Consider the following 7505-nt stretch of genomic DNA (forward strand, 5'->3'; position numbering starts at 1 on the left):
TAATATGACAACATTATAGGTAGAAAAATTGTTTTGTTTCACAAGAGGAAACAGTATCTAAATTTATTGTGTTCAGTTAGTAGTACATATTAAAATAACGTATTTTTTCCACAGTGGCTTACAAAATGTATGAATAGCCCAAAATGAATAGCATCAGATCACCTTGTTATTTATTTAGTTCATCACACTTAGACAATTAACAAATAGGCTTACCTGAATTAATATTACACATTAGTTTTTGAAAAACCAAAAAGAAAATGCAGGTGACTTCCTGTTGGCCATTGTTATGGATTCCCTGCCAATGATCAGTGAGAACTGGAAACTGGCAAAGCACAGCCTGAAAATCAAAATGAAAGTCCATTGTTCAGATGAAAAAGAAGAGGGGGGGATACATAGTTAAGCCAAACTTCTAACTTTTCAACGTTGTGATCCTACCTTACAGTGCAAAGCTATTATGAATAATTTAATTTGCAAAAGATTTCAGGGTATCACTTATGGCTGACTTTTCACATTTATTTAATCTTTATAGCAATCTTGGGAGGTTAAACAAGAATGGACTAGGTAATGATATGTGACCCAATAACCTTTGATGTTGCTGGAAGATTTCAGCTGGTGAAACCCCTGTCTAAATTTTTTTTTTTCCATAGAAAAGAACTAGGAAGAAGGAATGATGCTGAAAGAATGTGATTTAAAAAGTAAGAAAGGTCTACTATGGGTCTACAAAAACAACAGCCAGTTGAGATCCATTCAATAGTAATTATACTCAATAGTAATTAGAGGCCAAAATGAAGAAGATGCCCATAACAATGAGAGAAACAACCATTTAAAAAGAAATAGGCTGATCAAGTTGAGCATGTTCTGAAAGGCCAGCAGCATGTGTAATAAAAAGTCTGAAAGAGCAGAAAACAGTGAGGGCTGGTCAATTTGAATGGGACTCTGCTCCAACAGCTTAAGTGGTCGATCTTGTCAACCACAACAAGTCATACTCAGTCTGGCCTTAGCATACAGTTTCCTAAAAAAAATCAACAAGTATAGATTTTTTCCATAAAGATATGGGAAGTGTTCATAGGTGGAGGTCTTTTTTTTCCTATGAGGAAGCAATTTCGAAATGAAAAATATAAGCAGGAAGAGGGAAGGACCACATTGGCAGCCCAAACTAATAGATTCTGTTGAATGTCCATGGACTAGTCAGGGATTCAAAAAGGCAACATGAGCCTTCACCTTCTGGCCAGTCAGTGGGTATGCTGATGCCCAGGCTGGATGCATTAGGTTAACTGCTGATTTAGGCTAATCAGCTGCTGGCTTTGGTTAACTGTTGCTTCGCTTTGTTTTGCTTCCTTTTTGGGAGATTTGTCCTGCTGCCACAGCACAGTTTGGTAACAAGGGCATTTGCCGGTTGGGGTGGAGGGTGGGGTTAAGAAAAGTCAAGATGGCAACCACAACCATGTGATTGAAACTGCCACCTTGACTTTTTTGAGCCCCCCGTAGATGCCCTGGTAAAAGTAAAAGGGAAAGTAGGGGGTCTGTTCTATTTCACTGAAAAAGGTAGTGGGCCTAAGCCTGGGAAGTCCACCTCGAGTTTTCAGTGCTAATAGAAATGCAGGGTATACAGTAAAGCAATTGATTTATGTTTTAAATGGAAAGAAGGAAATCCTTTTAATAAGTATCCTTGAGAAAGGCTGCATTCTCAACTGTGTTTCATAAATAAGAGAGTTGTGGAATAATGTTCTGATTCTAAAAAGAAGTAGTAGTAACAATGTAGCAGGCAACAAGGAGAGAGCCATGCCATCCGTCTGTAACATTTGGATGTTCACGCTGGTGTGTGTAAGAAGATGGGGAAAGGTACGAAATAAGTAAAGCTGAGTAAAGCTGCACTTGCACCATTTGGAAGAGTCATTTCAGTTTATTCCTGCTGGTAATAAGAAATAATAAATAATTATAAATAAATAAATAATAATAAATGGCTGACATGCTCGTAGTGTGAACTATAAAGTAAGTATTAGCACCGATTTAGATTTAGATTTAGATCTAGATCCCTGACCATCAATATATTGCATGAAATATTTCTGGAGATATGAATCTGTATGTCTTCCCCAAAGAGTATTTAAAAATATATTTGGGATATGGGGTCGCTTTGCAAGTCATCGAAAGAATAAAGGGAATTTTTGTAATGAAATCCTGCTGCAGTCAGACTTCTCTAGTAACAAACCTCCTGGCAGGAAACCTGTCGGTGGACTGTTTCCAAGCCTTTGGGACAAACAGCCATCTGAAGTGCTTCAGCAGAGCAGGCCCAAGATGGTTCCTGACCTTTGACTTCTAATGTTTCATCCTCCCCTTACCTCATGCTTACTGAAAGTCTGAGAGAATGCAGGGTTGTCCTGTTTATGAACAACCTATTTATTCTTCAGAAACAGCTTGGAAGGACATATCCAGGTCATAAGCTCTGAAACGTAATTAAGCCAAATGGATACTCTGACTACAAAAAACCCTTCAGCGTCACAGGCAGGGTCTGCTTTGCTTTTTTCCCCCAGAACATTGAGTTCCACCAACCTGAGCCAAGGGTAAAATAATGTCTGGGGAGAGCAGAATACATGAACACCATCAGTGAAGCTATGGTTTGCTTACCACTATTGGTTGGATTCATGCAATAAACCACTATTAATGGAATTACCACAGTAAGCCAAAAGCCAACAAACCAGGTTACATCTTAGGATAATGAGTGAACTCAGGGATAGCAGATCTGTAAGGCAGGAGTTCCAATCCTTCTGGGCCAGTGAACGCATCTAAAATTCTGAAGGCAAATTATAGACACGTCTACAAAATGGGTGTCATGATGGGCATGTCCAGTCACAAGATACACGGCACATGTTATACCAAAAGGCAAACTAGTGCCACTGCTTCCTGTCCCTCTTTCAGTCTTGTGGGATGTTCTTTTCTAGACAAATGGACACACTTTCAGACAGAATATTGGGCTGAAGCAGGGATATCCATAGGGTATGGTGAAAAAATGATCGTTGTGACAGTGTGATTGAAGCTCTGCCTGTTGTTTATGGGTGCTGCATGTAAAAAGCAGGTGGAGCTTTCATGGCACCATCATGGCTGCCTTCTTAACTGGGCTGAAGTCTGCTATTTCATTTTCCCAAGCATGTCTATGTGGCTCAAGATCATACTTAAAAACAAAGATTATGCTTGAGGTTGGCACTTTGTTTTGTAATATGCAATCTTCCCAATTTTTTTATTAAACAAATTGAAGTAAAAAATAATCTGTTGTGCATAGAACCAGACAAATGCCTGTAGAAGTATCTTTCACCACATTGGTGTCCATATTGGGGATGTAGGTAAAGGAAATGATCAGCCTGGTTTTTTTTTCAATTCCAGCATGCATGGGTATACACAGGGAAAACAAAAAGGGGGCAAATAATAACATTTGTGTCATGCTGTCATAAAGCAAATGTCATGACTTACATCATCATAATTGTGTCATCATTTTAACATAATCATAGTTTCTTTTGTATTCCATGAACTCCCAATTCTTTCACACATAAATCCATTCCTATTTTTCCTGAGCTTTTGTTTTGTTTTGTTTTGTTTTGTTTTGTTTTGCAGTATAATCCTACAATTCTGTCTATTCAGGAGATCCATTGACTTCAATATGCTTAATTCTCAGACAAACCATTATAGATTGTAACTTTCACCACCTTTTCCAGAGGAAAAAGTAGAGGAAACCCATTATTGTTGTTGTTCCTGTTTTTAAACTATGGAGTCATACTTCATTGTGAATCTATTGTAATCTATCCATAGAAGTGGATCAACCTGTTGCCAGATGGTGTTCTTAGGTATAGAGATCAGAGCAAGGAATCTGTGACTTTCCAAATATTATAAAACTGAGTTTCCAGAAGCCAAAGCCTCTGGTGCTGACAGTGAATGCTAGGAGTTTAAATCTGTTGGGCTATACCCTGCCTTTGCGTATAAGGCTGTCAAAGGCCTGCTGACTACATGTTATCCCCAGCAGAGATACATACCTCTGAGTACTTGTTGCTGGGATACAAAAAGAGCATGCATTTTGCAGTTTGATTGAACCCTACAAGTTTCAGAAATATTTCTTTCTTTCTTCAAGGCTGATCTTTAAGAAGAATGCAAGTAGTGTAAAACAGATATATTTATGTTGTAACTTTGAATAACTTTTAAAATGGCTAGAGGACAATCTCATCCATGCATAATAACTAATAGAAACTAAGAACTTACTTCCTTTCCATCAAGAGAAATATACCATTTCAATTTTGAATATATTGTATGTGTTTTATGCATTTTGAAATCTGTTTTAAGTGGAAACATGAATGTATAGCATGTTTGTGATCTTACTTCTGTATAAGTCTCTGAGAATGTTCAATAATTTCTCCAAAACATGTTCAGTTCAATATAAATTGGCTTATTCATGATGAAGTATTTTAATTTTGCACAAATACTTTCACCGTCTATTCCTACTTGCTCAGATACATTAGCAGGGAAGGATTTATATTCCGTGCTTGGGACATCCCAGAAAAATCTGGTGGCCATTATAGGAAACATTCTAGACTAGATAGCTTTTGTCTTATTTCTGTCTTGTAATGTGTGTGTATAATTATTTATTTGTTAAATTGCTCCCCATCTCCCCCAGAGGGTGACTCTGGGCAGCTCACAATTAAAACATACATATATTGTTGGTTGTAATTATGAGGTTGGGAATAAAAATTAAATTTACATTTTATAACTGGGAACTAGAAGTTAATACAGAAGATACATTGCTCTGATTTGGTCCTATAGTTCTAATTCAGGTCAACAATGAATCTCTTTTTAAATTCATTAATGCATTCTAGTGAACTATTTTCAGTACTGACCTACATTCTTCATACATTGCTGACTTCACTGAGGTTCCATAGGATAGTGCTTGATGCAGAACTTGAATCCAGAATTTCATGCTCTCAGATTGTGCCTGTTTAAATTACAATCATACAAATCTTTTGGAGTAAGGAAGTATAGGTGAATTCAGTTGCCCATGTCACATTTCCAAATTAACCGCCTCTTATCCCACAAGTTGAGGACAGAGGACAGAAAAGATTTTTCCTTACATCCCTCTACACAGATCTGGTAAGATCAATCTTCTCCAATCTGATGTCCTCTGGAGGTATTAGAATTCTGTTTTCCTGGGCTTCCATGGAAGTAATGGTAGATTTAAGATGGCTCTGTTTTTGTGGAACTGACTGCCACGGTGGTTAAAAGAAGCCAATGAAGAATCCAGCTCTTCGGAACCATCTCCAGACAAAGGAGATAATTAGATCACCCACAAGTACTCCTTACAGAGGCTCCCTGTGAAGAGGTCGCAAATTAGCAATCTCCAGCAGGTTGAGCACTCTGGGAGTTGCAGGAAACATCAAGCCCAAGCCACGGCTCGGAGCCTTCAAAAAGACACTAGATTCACATACACTTCCTCTTTTAATTGACAAAGGAAGCTACCTATTAACAGTTTATTTGGAGTTAAAAACCTTCTGAAAGGCAAGTTGCTGCATACTGGGAGAATTTCCTTCTATTCCTGAAGAAAGTATATTTAAGTAAGTTTAAAGATTAAAAAGGAAAAAAAACTTTAACTTTTGAAACAGCAAAAGAAGTTTAGAATCTTGACTATGGACAGTTAAAGAGTCAGATGGATTTGAAAAAGTAGTTTTTATAGATTGTTTTAAATTTTATAAAAATACAGCTGAAGATTTTGGAATTAACTGTAAGAAACCTTAATGCGGGACAGTTTTGACTCTGAAAAGAAACAAAAGATAGGACTGGGCTTTGAAGGTTAACTAGAGGGAACCAGACAGCAATTAAAGGAGAAGATACTTATAATGGAGAAACATTATCTTACTATAGAAGAATTTAAACTGGTTTGGGAACAATGTGTTCAGGACTTATCTTTAAAACTTTTTGATACTCCTAAAGTAGAGTTAACAGAGGTTATAGAAAAAGAAAAGATTTTATCGGACAAAACAGAGGCTGAGGATGATTTGAACAGGGATCTTAAAAGAGACTTTAAAAAATTGTCAGAGTATAAAAGAGATGTGGAAGTCATGGAAGAAAATGTTGTGGATTTGAAAAGGGACTTAAAAATGTTTGACTGTAAGAGTGTCATGGAGAAAGAAGCTCCATGGGACCTACAAGTTATGCTAGATGATGTTTTAACAATTAAAGAGGATATTCAGATTATAAATCAGAAGAGTGACTCTGAGAATCATCTTATTTTGGATCCACAGAAGGGAAGCATGAAAACAGACAAGGAGAAAATGACAAGAGATTATTATGTAGGACTTTATTTGAAGAAGCAACTGAAGATCAAGCCTCTTAAAAAGAAGAAAAAGGAATTCAAAGTGGACTTATTTGATCAGAGTTAAATTGTATAAGTTGTGATTCTGGGTTGTTACTGTTGGAATCTTTTATTATTACCAGGATTGTATGATGAGGATTTAAAGATTTTTTCATATGGGGATTAACTTTCTGTGTTCTATTTGTTAGAGAAAGTTATAGGTTTGCAGGTAAAAGGTACCTATTTGATTTAGTCTAAGATATATATGTTACTATTGTTGGTATTTTTATGCCTATGGGGATAAATCCTTTATGTTTTACTTATTAGAGAAAGTTATAGTTAAAATGCATAATGGATTGATTTAAGGTTAAAATATATGGGTTATTATTATTGGTACTCTTACTGCTTTTGCTGTGTAAGATTGATGATTTTTTTTTATAATTTGGCTATTATTAAGAGATGACAAATGGGAAGTAGGAGGGTTGTAATAATAGAGAAGGTGTTAAGTTACTGTAAATGCTTCTACTTGTTTGGAGGGAGGGGGAAGTCACCTTTTGTATGTCTGTCTTTCTCTTTTTCTCTCATTTTTCTTTTTTGTTTATCTTTTTTAGTTCTCTGTTAACTAGCTTTTATCTATGCAAAATTTTAATAAAAACATTATATTAAAAAAAAGATTTCTGTTTTCCCGGGTCTTGGGAATATAGTAGCCCCTTTTATTTTGGTTTGGTTTTGTTCTGGTTGTCTTGTGGCTAATGTTTTGTTCTTCCAGTCAATTGTGGGTTTTACATGTTTGGCCCAGAGTCATTCAGGAGTTGAATGGCGTCAAAATTTGATAAAATAAATTAAATAAATAAAAATTATGGACCTTAAAATCCCCAGCCAGATGTGGCAGGCTAAATTGGTGGACATAGTTACTAATTGTTTGTATATTTATTAGATCTAATTTGTAGCTGATTTTTTTTAACAATGTATATCAGAAATAAAATTTTGATTATCATGAATCAACGTTCAGTAGATTCAACATGTACTTAAGAAAAAGACATTATTCTGAGCTGTATGGAAAAACTTTTCAAAAATAATATTTAACATTCATGGCTCATTATATCACAAAGTCTACTGTTTGCTGTTTTGCTACTGTTTGCTAAACCTCTTTTTTACCTTTTATGAAAATCTGTGCTTC

This window comes from Python bivittatus, unplaced genomic scaffold (genome assembly GCF_059951505.1).
Source record: "Python bivittatus isolate LINGU-HERP-01145 unplaced genomic scaffold, Pbiv_v1 ctg000850_np1212, whole genome shotgun sequence".
In the NCBI taxonomy this organism is placed as follows: domain Eukaryota; kingdom Metazoa; phylum Chordata; class Lepidosauria; order Squamata; family Pythonidae; genus Python; species Python bivittatus.